Here is a 22,884-nt window from a genome sequence, read left to right as displayed (position 1 = left end):
TTGCCATCAGCCAGAAGAAAGCGGACAACAAAGAGGAAGCGGACGACAAAGAAGCTCTTTGCCATCAGCCAGTTCTTTGCCGTCTGTTGGCAGATGGCAAAGAATCTTTGCCGTCTGCTGGCAGATGGCAAAGAGATGGGTGGGTCCAGTGGACGCCAGCGCTGTAACGGTGCACCAGCCCCACCTCTTTGCCATGTGCCAGCAGACGGCAAAGATTCTTTGCCATCTGCTGGCAGACGGCAAAGAGGTGGGGCTATCTTTTTTTTACGGATAAAAAAAATGTTGCCCCCACCTCCTCTCTCTCTCCCCACCCGGCCGCGTTGAACCCACTGCCCCTGCACCCGCATCTCCTCTCTGCTCTCCCGCGCCCTAGGATTAGCCACAGCCGTCGCCGCCGCCACCGCCACCGACCTTATTCCGGCGAGCTCCGGCGGCCATGGTCGGCGCGCAGCACGCTACCGAGCTCACCCCGCCCCGCTGCATCGATTCCTCTGGCCAGATCCGTCCCTTCCTCCCTCGAACGCTCGCTCCCAACCCATCCCTCTGCGGCTAGGGTTTGGTGCACGGCCTCATCTCCGCCGCCGGCGTGCCTCCGGCGGTCCTCTACGCCTCCTCGCATGGCTCCTCACGCGGCTGCGCCTGCTGGACGCCGCTTCTCCACCACAAGGCAGTGGCAGAGGAGGGCCTTATCCACCACCACGCAACGGCATCCAAGGTCCTCCTCACCCATCTCGCCTCTCTCCCTCTCTCAACCCCCTGTTTCTTTCGATTTGGGAATTTTTTTCCTTTTTCCCTTGTGCAATTTCTGATCTCACCGGGTTTGTTTTTAGGGGCATTAATTTGGTGCTTTTTGTGTCCATAGAAAACTAGTAGAAGGGGGTGAGGAAGGAGGAGAAAGACCAGAAGAAGGGCAAGGGAGGTGGGGCGATCTGCATGTCCATGAAGGTCTGAATGTTCCTTGTTTAATTTTATTTTATGTTGCATGCTCTCTGATTCCAGAGTAGATTTCTTTACAACATGTTGAATACCAATGGTGTTCTCCTCTGTTTGATTACTATGGCTGGTTGCTTGTTTAACTTCTGTGTGAGAAATAATGCAGATCAAGTGAGCTAATCTTGTTTCTAAATTTAGATACATGCATGTCTGTGGGGCTCTAGTTCTAAACATAGTAGACCACTACCCTCCTATATGTTGTGCGAACCAGAGAGCTGCTTAATTGATTAACATTTTGGATTGGTTTAATTTTTCTAAAAATGGCTGCTTCTGTTGTCACACATACACATGCTTCTGGACAGTGCTACTAGCTATTATCTTTGCTATTTTTTGATATCCAGACTAATTTTCGCATGATTTGTTTCGATCATGTACTGCTAGTTGTGGCTGTCAAACAAAAAGAATTGGTTTATGATTCATAATGTCCAGACATTAGCGTGTCTTTTCAAGGAGTCGGTTTGCGATACATGCCCACCTACTCATTTTAGTTTCAAAGAAAAGAATTGGCTTTATATTCGTAATGCTCAGGCCATTGTTTTAATGGCGTATTGCGTTTTATGGCGAGCGACCCCCTTTATAGCATTATAGCGACGATATAGCGACGCCATAAAGGTATTGCGAGCCTGGGTCTGTATGGTGTCCGTTATAGCGACGAGATACGGACGCCTTTAAAACAATGGCTCAGGCATTAATTTTCACTGTCACATGCATGGTTTTAGATTACCTGTGAGGTCATCCACCGCGACCCTCACTGTGAGGTTGGTTATTTCCCTGCAAACATTGCTCTATTGTAGCCTAGTTCGTTTCAATGCTGCTGGTTGTGAAACCAAACTAGGTGGGCGGGTGTGTGATGAGGTTTGGTTTAGTGCTTGATGCCACCGGACTGTACGTTCTTGTGTAGGACTACTTGTTATATAACTATGGTTCCTGCTGAGGTCATGTATATACTAGGCTAGTTGCACTTTGGTTCTATCTATTTCAAATCATATTTGGTCATGTATGTATGTATGTATGTATGTATGTATGATGCATGTGTGCTTCGATTTGGAGCAGCAGTAGGACGACAACGAGAGGATGAGTACCTCGACGGCGACGACAACCAGGAGGATGAACCCACCCACACTACTGGAAACAGGGATGACGCGGTTCGGGATCGCCGCGTGCTTCAACGCCACATCGTCGGCCGTCTCGGAGGCCGCCGCAGTCATGTTCTAGATTGCCGCAGTCATGTTCAAGTCCAATGATATCTTGCGCAAGCAGACCGCTCTCAAGGTTGGTTCTTCATAATAACTTGTCTATCAACGTGCTTCTTCTGCTTCTAGAGGTTAATTAATTGTTCTACCAAGCAGACTGCTCTCAAGGGCTTGTGCTTATCTTGTGTATCAACGTTCTTGTTCTACTTCTAGCACCGGGTCTGTCCCTTCTATTGAGGAAGTCGGCTGGAAGACTGCTGCCGTCACTAAATCCCTAACGCTGGGCACCGTGTTAACTCCATTTGCTTGTCAAATTGCTTAGATAACTCAATTTGATTGTCCTCATAGTGTTCTCACATGCTTAGAAGAGTTGGAAACACTATAAATGTTTTGGTACGGATATGTGCTCTAGAATAGTGATTATGGCATGCTATATTTTTCATTGCAGTGAATGGTATTCTCTTTTCCCACATAGCATGATTTCCCCTTTTGGGGCCTCTCTGCTTCAAATTATTCCATATGATTGTAATATGCATCCTTGAAAAACTCCTATGGTTTTCTATGATGCACTCAAACATCCTGTCGATCATATTGTATCAAGAGAGGGCATGACATTGCAACCCAGTGATTTTCCTACTTATGAGTTTTTAGGTCCTGTGAACCAATTAGGCCCTTGGTCATTTCTTGAACTCAATAAGTAACTCATTTGTGGAAAAAACTTGACGATGTGTGTACCTGTGTGTTTTGTTCTGTTTTGAAGTGGATAACATTGCCCCGTGTTTCACTTGGAAATAACTTATGTTTGTTGAATAATAGGAATTTATGCACCATTTCTATCTGTTCATACTCTTAAACTAGCACTGCTCTCCTTAAAATTTCTAATCAGGCTGACTACTGTTTTGTGCTCCACAGATACAATGGTCCGGCAAGCTGCTATGGTGGTCAAGTGTGTGCTGCCTAGGAAAATAGATATTTAGTTTTAGGTCATTTCTTGTAATTTCAGATATGGAGTGCTTGTGTTTAGTTTTTGTTTTTTACTTTGTGAAACTTGCTACCTATGGATGAAAAGTGTAATATTGATGAAACTATGTATATGTATGGATGAAACTTGCTACTATTGGTAACATGTGTTGGATATCCTATATTGGTCATATATATATGTGTGTGTTTGATTTTCTATGAAAATGAATGGATATAAGAAGAAACAGAATTAATGCCTATTTGGTCTCTTTGCCATCTGCCAGTAGATGGCAAAGAGCCTGCAGTCTTTGCCGTCAGCGGCGGACGGCAAAGGCTGCCGTTAGCCGCCTAACGGACTAAAAACACATTTATTGCCGTCGGCTTTCTTTGCCGTCAGCCGCTGATGGCAAAGGCCCCTTTGCCGTCCGCTTCAGAAAGCAGACGGCAAAGAAGCTCTTTACCGTAGCCTACTTTGTCGGAGCCTTTTGCCGTCCGCGGCAGACGGCAAAGGCCTTTGTCGTCTGCCGTGGCAGATGGCAAAGTAGCTGATTCCTGTAGTGTATGAAGAAGGAATTGATGAAACTGTGAGCTCATTGGATGAAAAAGATGATGAGGAGAGCGAAGAACAAGCGGACGAAGAGCGGATTGATCACCGATGCCCACCTTCTAATGAGAGTAACTCTTCAACTCATACATTATTTAATATCCCTTCGTTCTTACCAAAGGATGAATGCTATGATAATTGCTCTGATCCCGTTAATTATTTTGAAATATCCCTTTTTGATGATGCTTTCTATGCTTGTGGCCATGTGCCAATTTAAATTATGCTTATGGAGATGACCTTGCTATTGTTCCTTATGTTAAGAATGAAATTGTTGCTATTGCACCCACACATGATAGTCCTATTATCTTTTTGAATTCTCCAAACTACACTATATCGGAGAAGTTTGCTCTTATTAAGGATTATGTTGATGGGTTGAATTTTTCTACTACACATGATGATTTTGATGAATATAATATGCATGTGCTTGCTGCTCCTACTTGCAATTATTATGAGAGAGGAACTACATCTCCGCCTCTCTATGTTTCCAACACGATAGAATTGCAAGAAACTGCTTATGCTATGTATTGGCCTTTACTTGATGAGCACGAATTGTTCTTGTATGACATGCCGATGCATAGGAAGAGAGTTAGACTTCGTCATTGCTTGATATATGTTGCTTTGTGCTCACAATTAAGTGCTAAATCATTGTTGATTCAAATTGGCTTTGATATACCTTGGGCTCCGGGTGGATTCATTACTTGAGCACTTTATGCCTAGCTTAATGGCTTTAAAGAAAGTGCTGCCAAGGAGACAACCCGGAAGTTTTAGAGAGTCATTTATTTCTGATGAGTGCTTTTATAAAGTTTAAAAACAAAAAAAATATAGAGGGGAACTTAAAACTTCACAAAAAGAAAAGTGAAAGTGAGATAGACGAGCACCGTGGAAGCGGGAGCATGCCTTGAACTTTGTTCATGCCCATGTAAACTTTGTGAATCTTAATTACAGAAACTTTTCAACAAAAATAATTATCCCCTTGTACAATTCCATTGTATTATAAAAATAATGTGCCAAGGTTTGCCTTTAGAATTTTTAAATTGCTTGTTGGTTTGTGCGGTGCAAAACAGAAACTTTGCCTGTAGTGCTCGATTTTACATTTTTTACTAGAATGCCAAATGGTTCTGAAACTTCTTGCACTGTCTTTCTGTACAAAATATTTATTTTTCCTATTTTGTTCAGAATTTTTGGAGTACCCGAGGTATGGTGAATGTTCATATTACTACAGACTTTTCTGTTTAAGACAGATTCTGTTTTTGATGCATTGTTTTGCTTGTTTTGATGAAACTAGTGATTTTTATCGGTGGTATAAGCCATGGAAAAGTTATATTACAGTAGCTACAGTGAAAAAACAAAATATGAATTGGTTTTCAACAGTACTTAGAGTAGTGATCTGCTTTATTATACTAATGGATCTTACCGAGTTTTCTGTTGAGTTTTGTGTGGATGAAGTGACCAAAGATCGAGGAGGTCTTGATATGAGGAGAAGGAGGAGAGGCAAGAGCTCAAGCTTGGGGATGCCCAAGGCACCCCAAGTAAATATTCAAGGATACTCAAGCATCTAAGCTTGGGGATGCCCCGGAAGGCATCCCATCTTTCTTCAACAAGTATCGGTATGTTTTCGGTTTCGTTTCGTTCGTGTGACATGTGCAAATCTTGGAGCGTCTTTTGCTTTTAGTTTTCATTTTTATTTTATGCACCATGCTGGTTTGAGATATTCCATGGTTGATTTATAGAATGCTCATTGCACTTCACTTATATATTTTGAGTGTGGCTTTATAGAATGCTTCATGTGCTTCACTTATATCATTTCAAGTTTGGATTGTCTGTTTCTCTTCACATAGAAAACCGTGGTTTGTAGAATGCTCTTTTGCTTCACTTATATTTGTTAGAGCATGGTCTTTTGTAGAAAGAATTAAACTCTCATGCTTCACTTATATCTATTTAGAGAGTCAAAAGGAATTGGTCAATTGCATGGTTAGTCATAAAATCCTACATAAAACTTATGGATTACTGAATATGATATGTTTGATTCCTTGCAATAGTTTTGCGATATAGAGATGATAATATGTGGGAGGTACTAGTAAATAGTTGTGTTTAGTAGGAATATTGGTGTTAAGGCTTGTGATTCCCGAAGCATGCACGTATAGTCTCTCGTTATGCTATGAAGTTGGAGCATGATTTATTATTGATTGTCTTCCTTATGAGTGGCGGTCGGGGATGAGCGATGGTCTTTTCCTACCAATCTATCCCCCTAGGGGCATGCGTTGTACTACTTTTCTTCGAGGGCTAATATACTTTTGCAATAAGTATATGAGTTCTTTATGACTAATGCGAGTCATGGATTATACACACTCTTACCTTTCTGCAATTTGCTAGCCTCTATGGTACCATGCATTGCCCTTTCTCACATTGAGACGTGGTGCAAACTTCACCGGTGCATCCAAACCCCGTGATATGATATGCTCTATGACACATAAGCCTTATTATATCTTCCTCAAAACAGCCACCATACCTACCTATCATGGATTTTCCATAGCCATTCCGAGATATATTGCCATGCAACTGAAGGAAATATGCCCTAGAGGCAATAATAAAGTTATTATTTATTTCCGTATATCATGATAAATGTTTATTATTAATGCTAAAATTGTATTAACCGGAAACTTAGTACATGTGTGAATACATAGACAAATAGAGTGTCACTAGTATGCCTCTACTTGACTAGCTCGTTGAATCAAAGATGGTTAAGTTTCCTAACCATAGACATGGGTTGTCATTTGATTAACGGGATCACATCATTAGAGAATGATGTGATTGACTTGACCCATTCCGTTAGCTTAGCACTTGATCGTTTAGTATGTTGCTATTGCTTTCTTCATGACTTATACATGTTCGTATGACTATGAGATTATGCAACTCCCGTTTACCGGAGGAACACTTTGTGTGCTACCAAACGTCACAACATAACTGGGTGATTATAAAGGTGCTCTACAGGTGTCTCCGAAGGTACTTGTTGAGTTGGCATATTTCGAGATTAGGATTTGTCACTCCGATTGTCGGAGAGGTATCTATGGGCCCACTCGGTAATACACATCACAATAAGACTTGCAAGCATTGTAACTAATGAGTTAGTTGCGGGATGATGTATTACGGAACAAGTAAAGAGGCTTGCCGGTAACGAGATTGAACTAGGTATTGAGATACCGATGATCGAATCTCGGGCAAGTAACATACCGATGACAAAGGGAACAACATATGTTGTTATGCGGTTTGACCGATAAAGATCTTCGTAGAATATGTAGGAGCCAATATGAGCATCCAGGTTCCGCTATTGGTTATTGACCGGAGACGTGTCTCGGTCATGTCTACATAGTTCTCGAACCCGTAGGGTCCGCACGCTTAACGTTCGGTGACGATTTGTATTATGAGTTTATGTGTTTTGATGTACCTAAGGTAGTTCGGAGTCCCGGATGAGATCGGGGACATGACGAGGAGTCTCGAAATGTTCGAGATGTAAAGATCGATACATTGGACGACTATATTCAGACATCAGAAAGGTTCCGAGTGATTCGGGTATTTTTTGGAGTACCGGAGAGTTACGGGAATTCGCCGGGGAGTATATGGGCCTTATTGGGCTTTAGGGGAAAGAGAGAGGGGAGGCTACGCGCCCACCCAAGGCTTAGTCCGAATTGGACTAAGGGGAGGGCGGCGCCCCCTCCTTCCTTTTCTTCTCTTTTCCCTTTCCTTCTCTCCAATTCCTACTACTTGGAAGGGCTCCTAGTTCTACTAGGAAAGGGGGAATCCTACTCCCGGTGGGAGTAGGACTCCCCTAGGGCGCGCCATAGAGAGGGCCGGCCCCCCCTCCTCCACTCCTTTATATACGGGGAGGGGGGCACCCCTTGGAGACACAACAATTGATCATTGATCTCTTAGCCGTGTTCGGTGCCCCCTCCACCATATTCCACCTCGGTAATATCATAGCGGTGCTTAGACGAAGCCCTGCGTTGGTAGCATCATCAACACCATCATCACGCCGTTGTGCTGACGAAACTCTCCCGCAAAGCTCTGCTCGATCGGAGTTCGTGGGACGTCATCGAGCTGAACGTGTGCTGAACTCGGAGGTGTCGTGCATTCGGTACTTGGATCGGTCGGATCGTGAAGACGTACGACTACATCAACCGCGTTGTCATAACGCTTCCGCTTTCGGTCTATGAGGGTACGTGGACAACACTCTTCCCTTTCATTGCTATGCATCACCATGATCTTGCGTGTGCGTAGGGAAATTTTTGAAATTACTACGTTCCCCAACAGTGGCATTAGAGCCAGGTTATTGCGTAGATGTTGTATGCACGAGTAGAACACAAGTGAGTTGTGGGCGATACAAGTCATACTGCTTACCAGCATGTCATACTTCGGTTCAACGGTATTGTTGGATGAAGCGGCCCGGACCGACATTACGCGTACGCTTACGCGAGACTGGTTCTACTGACATGCTTTGCACACAGGTGGCTGGCGGGTGTCAGTTTCTCCAACTTTATTTGAACCGAGTGTGACTACGCCCGGTCCTTGAGAAGGTTAAAACAATACTAACTTGATGAACTATCGTTGTGGTTTGATGCGTAGGTAAGAATGGTTCTTGCTCAGCCCGTAGCAGCCACGTAAAACTTGCAACAACAAAGTAGAGGACGTCTAACTTGTTTTTGTAGGGCATGTTGTGATGTGATATGGTCAAGGCATGATGCCATATTTATTGTATGAGATGATCATGTTTTGTTGAAGTTATCGGCAACTGGCAGAAGCCTTATGGTTGTCTCTTTATTGCATAAGATGCAAGCGCCAAATAATTGCTTTACTTTATCGCTATGCGATAGCAATAGTTGCAAGAGCAATAGTTGGCGAGACGACCATATGATGACACATTGATATAGATCAAGATGATGGAGATCATGGTGTCATGCGGTGACGATGGAGATCATGACGATGCTTTGGAGATGGAGATCAAAGGCACAAGATGATGATGGCCATATCATGTCACATATATTGATTGCATGTGATGTTTATCCTTTATACATCTTATTCTGCTTTGATTGACGGTAGCATTATAAGATGATCTCTCACTAAATTTCATGGTAAAAGTGTTCTCCCTGAGTATGCACCGTTGCCAAAGTTCGTTGACGAGCCTAGCAAATGCAGATATGGCCTCGGAACACTGGAGACCGAAAGGTCGAGCGTGAATCATATAGTAGATATGATCAACATAGTGATGTTCACCATTGAAAACTACTCCATCTCACGTGATGATCGGACATGGTTTAGTTGATTTGGATCACATGATCATTTAGATGACTAGAGGGATGTCTATCTAAGTGGGAGTTCTTAACTAATATGATTAATTGAACTTTAATTTATCATGAACTTAGTCCTGATAGTATTTTGAAAATAATGTTGTAGATCAATAGCTCGTGTTGTTGCTTCCCTATGTTTTATATATGTTCCTAGAGAAAACTAAGTTGAAAGATGATAGTAGCAATGCTGCGGTCTGGGTCCGTGGTATGAGGTTTATCCTCATTGCTGCACAGAAGAATTATGTCCTTGATGCACCGCTAGGTGACAGACCTATTGCAGGAGCAGATGCAGACGTTATGAACGTTTGGCTAGCTCAATATGATGACTACTTGATAGTTTAGTGCACCATGCTTAACGGCTTAGAATCGGGGCTTCAAAGACGTTTTGAACACCACGGAGCATATGAGATGTTCCAAGAGTTGAAATTAGTATTTCATACTCATGCCCGTGTCGAGAGGTATGAGACCTCTGACAGTACTTTGCCTACAAGATGGAGGAGAATAGCTCAGTTAGTGAGCATGTGCTCAGAATGTCTGAGTACTACAATCACTTGAATCAAGTGGGAGTTAATCTTCCGGATAAGATAGTGATTGACAGAGTTCTCTAGTCACTATCACCAAGTTACTAGAACTTCGTGATGAACTATAATATGCAAGGGATAACGGAAACAATTCCCAAGCTCTTCGTGATGCTGAAATCAACGAAGGTAGAAATCAAGAAAAGCATCAAGTGTTGATGGTTGACAAGACCACTAGTTTCAAGAAAAAAGGGCAAAGGGAAGAAGGGGAACTTCAAGAAGAACGGCAAGCAAGTTACTGCGCAAGTGAAGAAGCCCAAGTCTGGACCTAAGCCTGAGACTAAGTGCTTCTACTACAAAGGGACTGGTCACTGGAAGCAGAACTGCCCCAAGTATTTGGCGGATAAGAAGGATGGCAAAGTGAACAAAGGTATATTTGATATACATGTTATTGATGTGTACTTTACTAGTGTTTATAGCAACCCCTCAGTATTTGATACTAGTTCAGTTGCTAAGATTAGTAACTCGAAACGGGAGTTGCAGAATGAATAGAGACTAGTTAAGGGTGAAGTGACGATGTGTGTTGGAAGTAGTTCCAAGAATGATATGATCATCATCGCACACTCCCTATACTTTCGGGATTAGTGTTGAACCTAAATAAGTGTTATTTGGTGTTTGCGTTGAGCATGAATATGATTTGATCATGTTTATTGCAATACGGTTATTCATTTAAAGTCAGAGAATAATTGTTGTTCTGCTTACATGAATAAAACCTTCAATGGTCATACACCCAAGGTGAATGGTTTATTGAATCTCGATCGTAGTGATACACATATTCATAATATTGAAGCCAAAAGATGCAAAGTTAATGATGATAGTGCAACTTATTCGTGGCACTGCCGTTTAGGTCATTGATGTCTACTACACAACCTTCTTCTTGTAGACGTTGTTGGGCCTCCAAGTGTAGAGGTTTGTAGGACAGTAGCAAATTTCCCTCAAGTGGATGGCCTAAGGTTTATCAATCCGTGGGAGGCGTAGGATGAAGATGGTCTCTGTCAAGCAACCCTGCAACCAAATAACAAAGAGTCTCTTGTGTCCCCAACACACCCAATACAATGGTAAATTGTATAGGTGCACTAGTTCGGCGAAGAGATGGTGATACAAGTGCAATATGGATGGTAGATATAGGTTTTTGTAATCTGAAAATATAAAAACAGCAAGGTAACAAGTGGTAAAACTGAGCATAAACGGTATTGCAGTGCTAGGAAACAAGGCCTAGGGTTCATACTTTCACTAGTGCAAGTTCTCTCAACAATAATAACATAATTGGATCATATAACTATCCCTGAACATGCAACAAAGAGTCACTCCAAAGTCACTAATAGCGGAGAACAAACGAAGAGATTATTGTAGGGTACGAAACCACCTCCAAGTTATTCTTTCGGATCGATCTATTCAAGAGTTCGTACTAGAATAACACCTTAAGACACATATCAACCAAAACCATAATGTCACCTAGATACTCCAATGTCACCTCAAGTATCCGTGGGTATGATCACACGATATGCATCACACAACCTCAGATTCATCTATTCAACCAACACATAGAACCTCAAAGAGTGCCCCAAAGTTTCTACCAGAGAGTCAAGACGAAAACATGTGCCACCCCCTATGCATAGGTTCATGGGAGGAACCCGCAAGTTGATCACCAAAACATACATCAAGTGAATCAATAGAATAACCCATTGTCACCACGGTTATCCCACGCAAGACATACATCAAGTGTTCTCAAATCATTAAAGACTCAATCCGATAAGATAACTTCAAAGGGAAAACTCAATCCATTACAAGAGAGTAGAGGGGGAGAAACATCATAAGATCCAACTATAATTGCAAAGCTCGCGATACATCAAGATCGTGCCAAATCAAGAACACGAGAGAGAGAGATCAAAACACATAGCTACTGGTGCATACCCTCAGCCCCGAGGGTGAACTACTCCCTCCTCGTCATGGAGAGCGCCAGGATGATGAAGATGGCCACCGGTGAGGGATCCCCCCTCCGGCAGGGTGCCGGAACAGGGTCCCGATTGGTTTTTGGTGGCTACAGAGGCTTTCGGCGGTGGAAATCCCGATCTATTATGTTCCCCGAAGGTTTTAGTGTATATGGGAATATATAGGTGAAAGAAGTACGTCAGGGGAGCCACGAGGGGCCCACGAGGGTGGAGGGCGCGCCCCCCTGCCTCGTGCCTTCCTCGTTTATTCCCTGACGTGCACTCCAAGTCCCCTGGATTGCTTCCGTTCCAAAAATCACGTTCCCGCAGGTTTCATTCCGTTTGGACTCCGTTTGATATTCCTTTTCCGCGGAACACTGAAACAAGGGAAAAACAGAAACTGGCACTGGGCTCTGGGTAAATAGGTTAGTCCCAAAAGTGAGTAAAAGTGCATAATAAAGCCCATAAACATCCAAAACAGATAATATAATAGCATGGAACAATCAAAAATTATAGATACGTTGGAGACGTATCAGCATCCCCAAGCTTAATTCCTGCTCGTCCTCGAGTAGGTAAATGATAAAAACAGAATTTTTGATGTGGAATGCTACTTGGCATAATTTCAATGTAATTCTTCTTAATTGTGGTGTGAATATTCAGATCCGAAAGATTCAAGATAAAAGTTCATATTGACATAAAAGTAATAATACTTCAAGCATACTAACTAAGCAATTATGTCCTCTCAAAATAACATGGCCAAAGAAAGTTCATCCCTACAAAATCATATAGTTTAGTCATGCTCCATTTTCATCACACAAGAATGCTCTCATCATGCACAACCCGGATGACAAGCCAAGCAATTGTTTCATACTTTAGTAATCTCAAACTTTTTCAACCTTCACGCAATACATGAGCGTGAGCCATGGATATAGCACTATGGGTGGAATAGAATATAATGATGGGGGTTATGTGGAGAAGACAAAAAAGGAGAAAGGCTCACATCTACGCGGCTAATCAATGAGCTATGGAGATGCCCATCGATTGATGTTAATGCAAGGAGTAGGGATTGCCATGCAACGGATGCACTAGAGCTATACATGTATGAAAGCTCAACAAAAGAAACTAAGTGGGTGTGCATCCAACTTGCTTGCTCACGAAGACCTAGGGCATTTGAGGAAGCCCATTGTTGGAATATACAAGCCAAGTTCTATAATGAAAAATTCCCACTATTATATGAAAGTGACAAAACAAGAGACTCTCTATCATGAAGATTATGGTGCTACTTTGAAGCACAAGTGTGGTACAAAGGATAATAACATTGTCCCTTCTCTCTTTTTCTCTCATTTTTTGGGCCTTCCTTTTTTATGGCCTTTCTCTCTTTTTATATTTTTTTCTCACTTGGGACAATGCTCTAGAAAATGATGATCATCACACTTCTATTTATTTACAACTCAATGATTACAACTCGATACTAGAACAAAGTATGACTCTATATGAATGCCTTCGGCGGTGTACCGGGATATGCAATGAACCAAGAGTGACATGTATGAAAGAATTATGAATGGTGGCTTTGCCACAAATACTATGCCAACTACATGATCATGCAAAGCAATATGACAATGATGAACGTGTCATGATAAACGGAACGGTGGAAAGTTGCATGGCAATATATCTCGGAATGGCTTTGGAAATGCCATAATAGGTAGGTATGGTGGCTGTTTTGAGGAAGATATAAGGAGGTTTATGTGTGAAAGAGCGTATCATATCACGGGGTTTGGATGCACCAGCGAAGTTTGCACCAACTCTCAATGTGAGAAAGGGCAATGCACGGTACCGAAGAGGCTAGCAATGACGGAAGGGTAAGAGTGCGTATAATCCATGGACTCAACATTAGTCATAAAGAACTCACATACTTATTGCAAAAATCTACAAGTCATCAAAAACCAAGCACTACGTGCATGCTCCTAGGGGGATAGATTGGTAGGAAAAGACCATCGCTCGTCCCCGACCGCCACTCATGAGGACAATCAAAGAACACCTCATGTTTCAAATTTGTTACATAACGTTTACCATACGTGCATGCTACGGGACTTGCAAACTTCAACACAAGTATTTCTCAAATTCACAACTACTCAACTAGCACAACTTTAATATCACTACTTCCATATCTCAAAACAATCATCAAGCATCAAACTTATCTTAGTATTCAACACATTCATAAGAAAGTTTTTACTAGTCTTGAATACCTAGCATATTAGGATTAAGCAAATTACCATGTTGTTTAAGACTCGCAAAATAATATAAGTGAAGCATGAGAGTTCATCTATTTCTACAAAATAAAACCACCGCCGTGCTCTAAAAGGATATAAGTGAAGCACTAGAGCAAATGACAAACTACTCCGAAAGATATAAGTGAAGATTAATGAGTAGTTAAATAATTATGTAGCTATGTGAAGACTCTCTCTGTAGTGACCCGACCTCAGACGGTCAAGTCTCTGTGCTTAAGTGTCATCCCTGGATCGGTATGCTGACACACACAGTACTCGAGGATTTATAACAGAGGTAAATCACATGTATAAAGTAACGTAAATACTATTACCTCAATCCAAATAGCGGAAGTAACAAGGTTGTGGATTCCCATCAACACCAACGGCAAAGTTGAGTGTAGAAATCGTAACCCTAACGTATCACTTACTCGTCGTAAGAATCCTGCAACATGAGACGTTGCAGCCACAAAGGGTCAGTACATTGAATGTACTGGCAAATTCACACCATAGAGAAATGATGAACAAAGGCTATCACTACATGCATATATGGCTGGTGGAAAAGCTCTATGGTTATATGGTTTTTGCGAAAAGCCAATTTTTCCCTACTGCAAAGGAATATATTTTATTTAACTACAAAGTTTGTTGAAAACATTGAGAAGGTAAACCCCCTCTCAATCCCAATTAAAAGAAATCATTAACAACCCAACAAATTAATTAAGTAACGTGATGAGATCAATATGATAATCCAAGAACCAGATACTCAAGATGTCCATAACCGGGGACACGGCTAACCATGATTAGTTTGTACACTCTGCAGAGGTTTTTGCACTTTTCCCCACAAGACCCGATCTCCTCCGTTGGATTTCTCGCACTTCATGATGTTTGAGAAACGGATGACCGAGACACAGTCTTTCAGAAGCGTTAGCACCTTACGATGGGTAGACAGTTACACCTACTTTCCCCTACATCTGCTAGTCTACCACTATAAGAGTTCACACGACTTAATCAACTATGCTAGAGCCCATAATAGCGTGTGGCTGCACACGGAAGTTTCTAGTATGAATAATCTCATGATCCCTTTGAGCCTGGGTGGCAGTCCATAGGAGAATCACACGGTACCCCGGGATTTCCAAAAAATACAAGCAATCACTGGAATTCCCCAGGTGCCTCAATCCACTCAGATGTGTATTCAAGTTGCCACCTTAAGTTGAACCATTAATTAACAATCTCACATCTGTCATGAATACTCTCAAACCCAATCCACGTCTACGAGCATAGCATAGCAATATAAGCATAACGTAGAAGTAACTCCCAAGGTTTGATTGCAGGTCAATAGGTTCCTACCTCATCAACTACTTCCCAATACCCACATGTTATCAAGTCCTAACCATGCAACGTTTGAGGGTGAAACTAATGCATAAAAACTGGTTATGAAATGGATATGATCAAAGTGTGAACTTGCCTGCAATGTTGATGAAGATGATTCACACTCAACACTCTTGATAGTTCTACTCGTCACACTCCAGTCAATCTATCGTAAGCAAGCAATAGTAACCACACATAAGCAATCATTCAAAAGATCGGGAATAACGAAGAAGACAATTCGGAAAACATCAAAACCAAGCAAATAACTCTTGCAACTTAAAACAATTTCTAACAGTACCAAAATTAAGTGAATTTGGCCTGATGAGAAAGTTTAGGTCAAGAGCTTCGATTTGCAAAAAGAATCAACTAAATCGGAGTTATAAAACTCAAGTTATGTTCAAAAGAAGTTTGAATATGAATCTGAACAAAATTCGAAATTTGAAAATTTCAAAAAGTTGACGTGACAGGTTAACTAGATAGGTGAAAACAAGACGAAACTATAGGCGCTGGTTTCATCTAATTTGGATAAACGAGTGAAAAGTTATGGTTATTTGAAAAATCAGGGCCAAGCTGTTTTACGGAAGAAAAATAGCTACGGCTAAGGTCTATGTATAAATACGTAGACTAATTGATAATCTAATTATTCTATCGTACTAGTCTAGAAATAATAACTACGTAAGTATAAAAAGAGAAAAAAAACAAAAAAAATTAAATTTATAAGGCAGAGAAAAGATGACTTCGGAGAGAGACGACAATTCTCAAAAGTTGCGTCGGAGACGAGAAAAATATTTTTTTTAAGGAATCTAGTCAAACCAAAATATTTATTTAATCCGAGTCGGATGATTTTTGAAGGATCTATGGGTCTATATTTATAGGTGAAAAAGAGGTTTTAGGGCCAAAGGCTAGGTAATGTGGGACTAAACATATACGTACGTAGATGAAAAGAAAAACGAAATAAAAAAGGCGCGTCGCATGGCCCTAAACGCGTAAGTCGGTTCCGCCGGCCGCGCAGCTGCAGTTTTTTTTTTCTAAAACAAAATTCGGCCTAAGAAAAGAAAAAAAATGAAAATGCTGGCTGGGCCTGGCCCATATAGGAAAAGAAAAAAAAAGATGGGGCGCCCGCTGGTACTATGATGTGCACCTGGGCGGCAGTTAGTGATGGGCCACATGTACAGTCTTTGTTATTTTTTTAAATAGAAACAGACGGAAAACCGAATAAAGAAATATGTAATAAAATTTTTATATAGGAATATTATATATCAAAATTTTCAGAAAAAGATTTTCTACAACATGAACATTTTTTCTAGCGTTAAATAAAATACAAAAAATTCAAATAAAGCAAAGAGTGCTACTGCTGCAATAAAACCTCATAAAAATCATTTGAAAAACACCAAAATGATTTCAAATTTATTTCTCTCCAATTTTCTACTGTAGGGAATCATGTTACCCTATTTTCCATATATTTTATTTTCAGAGAAAATTAATTTGAATAAAACCCAAATACTCCAAATTGAAAATAATTTCCAAAATGACTTTAAATTAGATCCTTTTAAACTTCCAACTCATATTTCATATGTTTTGAAGAAGTCATTTTATCTTCTCTCATGAAAATCATTGAGTTGCTTAAAGTTTTTGAATTGGAAAATACTTCCAAATGAAATTCAAATCTTTTCAAAACCCTTTTCATTTAAATAAATGGAAGAAGTCATGTCATCTTCTCTCTAGGGTTTTGTATTATTTGAATTCACGGAGATCAAAATGCAAAATGAATGTTTGGGAAAGTCCTTTTATTCCCTCTCAGTTAACTTTCAAACAGATACGAATTTCACTCAATTTCACTCAAGCAATCATACAACTAAGCAAAACTATCTATTTTATATAACATTCCAAAATTTAGAATTTTGGGATGTTACAAACCTACCACCCTTAAAATGAATCTCGTCCTCGAGATTCGGAGAGGCTAGAAAGAAATAGGTTAGGTTTGGGGTCTTCTCAATTTCCATCGATCGTCTCCGGGGTTTGGGATGCTACCACCCTTTAGAAACATCGTTACGGTCTCATCAATACTCATATACTTCATCCTTATTGTTGACAGTGTCGGTCTTCTCAGATCTTTAGGATAATTCCTTCTCTGGGCTCTTCCGCTAGTGGCATAACCTTTACCACAATTCTTCTGTCCTTTCATCTTGGTAAGGTTCTTCCATGACTGGGTCTTCTTAGCTGACGTGTCTGGCGCCAAAACTAAACAACTATCGATATCTCATGGTGGTCAACGATTTATGGTTTCTCCTGCACGAAATGGGTCTGGTTGATCCTCACCGTATAACCTACGGTTGGCAAAAGCTGCCTTGTACAAGGGAAAAATACTTATACCATTATATGGTTCAAACAAGGTTTTGATCGTCGTCTCTCCACTATAGGCAAGTCACTCAGATTTACCATCCCATATAGCAAGGCGAATAATAAGAGTAAATCGGTATGGTGATCAATCCATCCCGCACCCAAATCATTACCTGATATATGGTTTAGCGAACCTCGCAATCTAACACTCAGTCATCCTCACAAGCATTGCAGAAGTTTCTCTTGTCGACGAACCAAGTTCGGAAAAATCCATTGATTCTGCAAGCCAAACAAACATCGATCGTTTCTTCACAACTCTCAGGTTTTGCGTTACTCCTATAAAATCGTCTGTTGATAAAATCGTAACTTCTTCCAGGGTTTTTCCTTCAGCAAGAATGTGCTTGCTTCTTGGCAAGTCCTGGGGCCTGTGGGTTATGGCCCATCTCATCACTTGTAAACATTGATCTCATCCTTGGGACAACTGATCATTATTCCAACATCAAGCTTCCAGCATTCTTAAATCCATCCAATTGTACTGTCTCCCTTCCTTCTATTGGCACCAAACTACTCACCATGGAGTTACGATTGCTCCATATTACCAACATCATATCTCCTTTATATCCAATAGTACTTCCTCCCTTCATACTCTTGGGATATCCCACATATCGAGATAAAACTTGTGACGCCCGGATAATTACGCTACAGTAATTCTCTGCTAATGGTGCCACGTCACCACGGTTACTGTTGCTAATCTCGCGTTAGTTCGAAACCGATTCAAATTCAAATTCAAAATCAAATCAAACAATAAGAGTTTTCAAATTTTAAAACTAAAATATTCGGAGTGAACCAAATATTGCATAGGTAATTATGGTGGAGAAATCACACCTTTATAAAATATTTAAATACTATAAGATGAATAAAACAGCAGCAAAAACAATTATTTAAAAGCTTTTATAATAATAAACCATCACAAACTATTTTACTTTATGTCCCAAGTTAAATGTGGTTGTGGCATAATTACATATAATAAATTAGGTACAACTTTGATATTTTACTAACAATAAAGTATATTGGAATTAAGAGTAAACAATAGGGAAAAATAAATAAAAAGAAAAACAAAGACAGAAAACTAAAGTAAAAGCAAAAGAAATCCCCCCTCCCCCGTTGGGCCTCGGCCCAACTGGCCACCAGGCCAGCCCACCTAAACTCTCTGCTCCTTCCTCCTGTTCACCAGTGGCCATGTGCGCACCCAGGCCATCCGTGCGCGATGCCGCCGGCTGATGCTCGCCACCGCGACACTACAGGGGCACAGGAGGAGTATAAGACCGCCCCGACCTCGTGGACGAAACCTGGTTCCCCACCTTCATTTCCTTCCGTTGCTATCCTGTCCCGCACACGTGGCTGAGCCGCCGCCGCCACCTCGCCATTACTGCGACCGTCGTCGACCGCGCGCACCGGAGCTTCCCCATGGCGCCATAGGATGCCAAGAGCAGCGGCGTCGACCCCTACGCCGACTACGTCCACAGATCGGACGGGATGTGGCTGCTTCGTCGCCTTTGGCCTCCTCGTCACCCATGGCGGTCGTAGCCCTTACCGGCGATTAGCCCCGCTCCGGTCCTCCCCGCGTCCACGCGAGCTCTCCATCGTCTCCCTCGCTGTGAGCGCCACTGCAATCCCCCTGTCATTAAGCTCAGTTTCGGACTGTAGCTAGGTAGAGCCGTAGTCCTGCCGTCCTCTTCGTCTTGCTCTCGCCGCACCTGGGGCCGCTCCTCCCCTGCTCCTGCCTACTGCGCTGTTGGCGCTTCCCCACGCGCCGCTCGCCGCCGGAGCCCCGCCTCCGCCCGCCGTCGCCACCTTCGCGCCTCCCCAGGGCCCCGGCCTGCTGCTCCTGGCCGCAACCGCCGAGCGCCGGTGCGCACGCAGGCGTGCGTGCCTTGCGAGGCCCTCTGTAATGGAGGCCGGCCCTTGTGGATTAGGGGGCTAATCCCCCTTTGCACTAAACCCCCATGCCTTTTGTTTTAATTAACGTCACCTATTAACTACCCATGTACGTATGACAGTAGGCCCCACCCCTAATTAAACCTGATTAAAGTCAGTCAATAATCTCTGTTAAAAAAAGTATATATGAGACAATGCCATGTGGGACCGACTGGTCCTTTGACTAGTCAACAACCGCTGTTGACCGCCGACTAAACAACTGGCCCCACCAGTCAGTCTCTGCTGACTGGGCAGTTAACCAAGTCAACTGGGCCTACTGGTCAGCCACACAAGCCCTTCTGTGGGTACACTTCTGTGTACCCATAGCAATTTAACATTTAATTTTCGATTTAAAACAAATTAGAAAATGATTTAAAACTTTAAAAATTAATATAAAATAATTCGTAACTCGGATGAAAAAACTTTGTACATGAAAGTTGCTCAGAACGACGAGACGAATCCGAATATGCAGCTCGTTCGTCAGCCACATGTCCCTAGCATAGCAAACACGCAACTTTCCCTCTCCGGTTCATTTGTCCGAAAACGCAAAACACCGGGGATACTTTCCCGGATGTTTTCCTCCCTTCGCCGGTATCACCTCCTACCGCGTTAGGTCACCCCTAGCACCGCGTATTGCCTTGTTATATTTTGTGATGCTTTGTTTGCTCTGTATTCATTATTTCTCCCCCCTTCTCCCGCTAGAAACCGAGACCGACGCTGCTGCTGCCCAATACGACTACGGTGTTGACGACCCCTCCTTCTCGGCTGAGCTTCCAGATATGGCCTATTCTTCTCTATACTGCTTGCATTAGAAGAGTGTAGCATGTTATTGCTTTCGGTTAATCCTATTCTGCTGCATAGCCTGTCGTTGTTGCTATAGTTGTTACCCTTACCTGCTATCCTACTGCTTAGTATAGGATCCTAGTGTTCCATCAGTGGCCCTACACTCTTGTCCGTCTGCCATGCTATACTATCGGGCCGTGATAACTAGGGAGGTGATCACGGGTATATACTATATACTTTATATACATGACACATGTGGTGACTAAAGTCGGGTCAGCTCGTTGAGTACCCGCAAGTGATTCTGATGAGGGGGCTGAAAGGACAGGTGGCTCCATCCCGGTAGAGGTGGGCCTGGGTTCCTGACGGCCCCGACTGTTACTTTGTGGTGGAGCGACAGGGCAGGTTGAGACCACCTAGGAGAGAGGTGGGCCTGGCCCTGGTCGGCGTCCGCGGATACTTAAAAATAACACGCTTAACGAGATCTTGGTATTTGATCTGAGTCTGGCCATTTGGTCTATACGCACTAACCAACTACGCGGGAACAGTTATGGGCACTCAACGTCGTGGTATCAGCCGAAGCCTTCGTGACGTCAGCGACTGGGCGGCGCGCGCCAGATTGGACCACGTAACGTGACTTCCTTTGTAATGGAGGTTGCTAGGTCTGCTTCCGGCCGCCCTCGCAACGTGCAGGTGTGGAATGGGCGATGGGCCCAGACCCCTGCGCCATAGGATTTAGACCGGTGTGCTGACCTTTCTATTGTGCCTAGGTAGGGCTGCAACGTGTTGATCTTTCGAGGCCGGGCATGACCCAGGAAAGTGTGTCCGGCCAAATGGCATCGAGCATGTTGGGTTATGTGGTGCACCCCTACAGGGAAGTTTATCTATTCGAATAGCCGTGTCCCTCGGTAAAAGGACGATCCGGAGTTGTACCTTGACCTTATGACAACTAGAACTGGATACTTAATAAAACACACCCTTCCAAGTGCTAGATATAACCCGGTGATCGCTCTCTAACAGGGCGACGAGGAGGGAATCGCCGGGTAGGATTATGCTATGCGATGCTACTTGGTGAACTTACCATCTACCCTCTTCTACATGCTGCAAGATGGAGGCTGCCAGAAGCGTAGTCTTCGACAGGACTAGCTATCCCCCTCTTATTCTGGCATTCTGCAGTGCAGTCCACCGATATTGCCCCCTTACACATACCCATGCATATGTAGTGTAGATCCTTGCTTGCGAGTACTTTGGATGAGTACTCACGGTTGCTTTTCTCCCTCTTTCCCCTTTCCTTTCTACCTGGTTGTCGCAACCAGATGCTGGAGCCCAGGAGCCAGACGCCACCGTTGACGATGACTCCTACTACACCGGAGGTGCCTACTATTACGTGCAGGCCGCTGACGACGACCAGGAGTAGTTTAGGAGGATACCAGGCAGGAGGCATGCGCCTCATTCGATCTGTATCCCAGTTTGTGCTAGCCTTCTTAAGGCAATCTTGTTTAACTTATGTCTGTACTCAGATATTATTGCTTCCGCTGACTCTTGTGTATTCGAGCTTATGTATTCGAGCCTTCGAGGCCCCTGGCTTGCAATATGATGCTTGTATGACTTATTTTATTTCTAGAGTTGTGTTGTGATATCTTCCCGTGAGTCCTTGATCTTGATCGTACACATTTGCGTGTATGATTAGTGTACGGTCAAATCGGGGGCGTCACAAAACTCGTACTTATGAAGTCCACTTCGTGGAACATCATTATCCTTTCCAGGGGTCAAATCTCCTCACAGGGTACTACCACCCTTGAAATGCACAAATTCTTCCATAGACCATATTTCTCATATCCTCGAAAATGGTCAAAATCTTTCTTCATAGGGTAACAACTCATAAAATCCAATCAATACCAACGATGCTAACTTTATTGATTCTCCAACGATTACAATTCTCTTGCTTTTCCATTACATGCCTCAACTCATCGCCTCAAGATAAAGGAAAATGTTCTCACTACTACTACTATACTTCTCACAGACTCAACTATTTATCACAAGTCTCCTCCTTGGGACAATCTCTGGCAAAGCGCCCTACTTCATCACAACGGAAACATAATACTTCTGACAAGTCTCGAGGTTTCCTTGTGACTATATAGCCTCCTTGGGTCCTTGGCTTCCTTTTTGGGCAACTTCTGAGGTAGTCCCCTGACTCCTTGCACCTGAAACAGGTGATATGACTCAGGTCCTTCCTGGAATCCAATCTACTTCTCTTCCTGGACTTTTCCGTTCCAAACAGGGCTTCTATTTCCTGTGGGTCATACTCTACTTCCTCCGTCGGGAATTCTACTAGATCCCCATTCATACAATTCTGGGAGATGTGTCCTTCTCCACATGAATAGCATGACTTGGTGTAGGGTTTAATTGGTTCTTCTTTGGGTGTGTCCTCCACCTCTTCCTTCATCACTGGTTCTTCTAGAATTTCCATGAGGGCTCCTTTCATTGCTTCTTTCTTTTGCTGGATGGTTCTTTGTACCATGGGGTAAATGTGACACTGAGCAGGGTAGTGGGT

General features: G+C 42.7%; 1 long non-coding RNA gene across 2 annotated transcripts; it reads left to right on the top strand.

Moving 5' to 3' along the window:
• Positions 1–325: 325 nt before the first annotated feature.
• Positions 326–3,216, top strand: LOC123074538 (uncharacterized). Of its 2 annotated transcripts, none has more exons than XR_006436010.1 (4): positions 326–715; positions 863–945; positions 2,050–2,265; positions 3,099–3,216. It is a non-coding gene; the product is annotated as an uncharacterized lncRNA (long non-coding RNA). The 2 variants fall into 2 exon arrangements; XR_006436009.1 differs by having other exon boundaries at positions 2,047–2,265.
• The last annotated feature ends 19,668 nt before the right edge of the window (positions 3,217–22,884 follow it).

The sequence above is a fragment of the Triticum aestivum genome, chromosome 3D (assembly GCF_018294505.1).
Source record: "Triticum aestivum cultivar Chinese Spring chromosome 3D, IWGSC CS RefSeq v2.1, whole genome shotgun sequence".
NCBI classification, from domain to species: domain Eukaryota; kingdom Viridiplantae; phylum Streptophyta; class Magnoliopsida; order Poales; family Poaceae; genus Triticum; species Triticum aestivum.
Note: the sequence above shows the minus strand (reverse complement) of the source record. Positions and strands in the feature narration are given on the sequence as shown.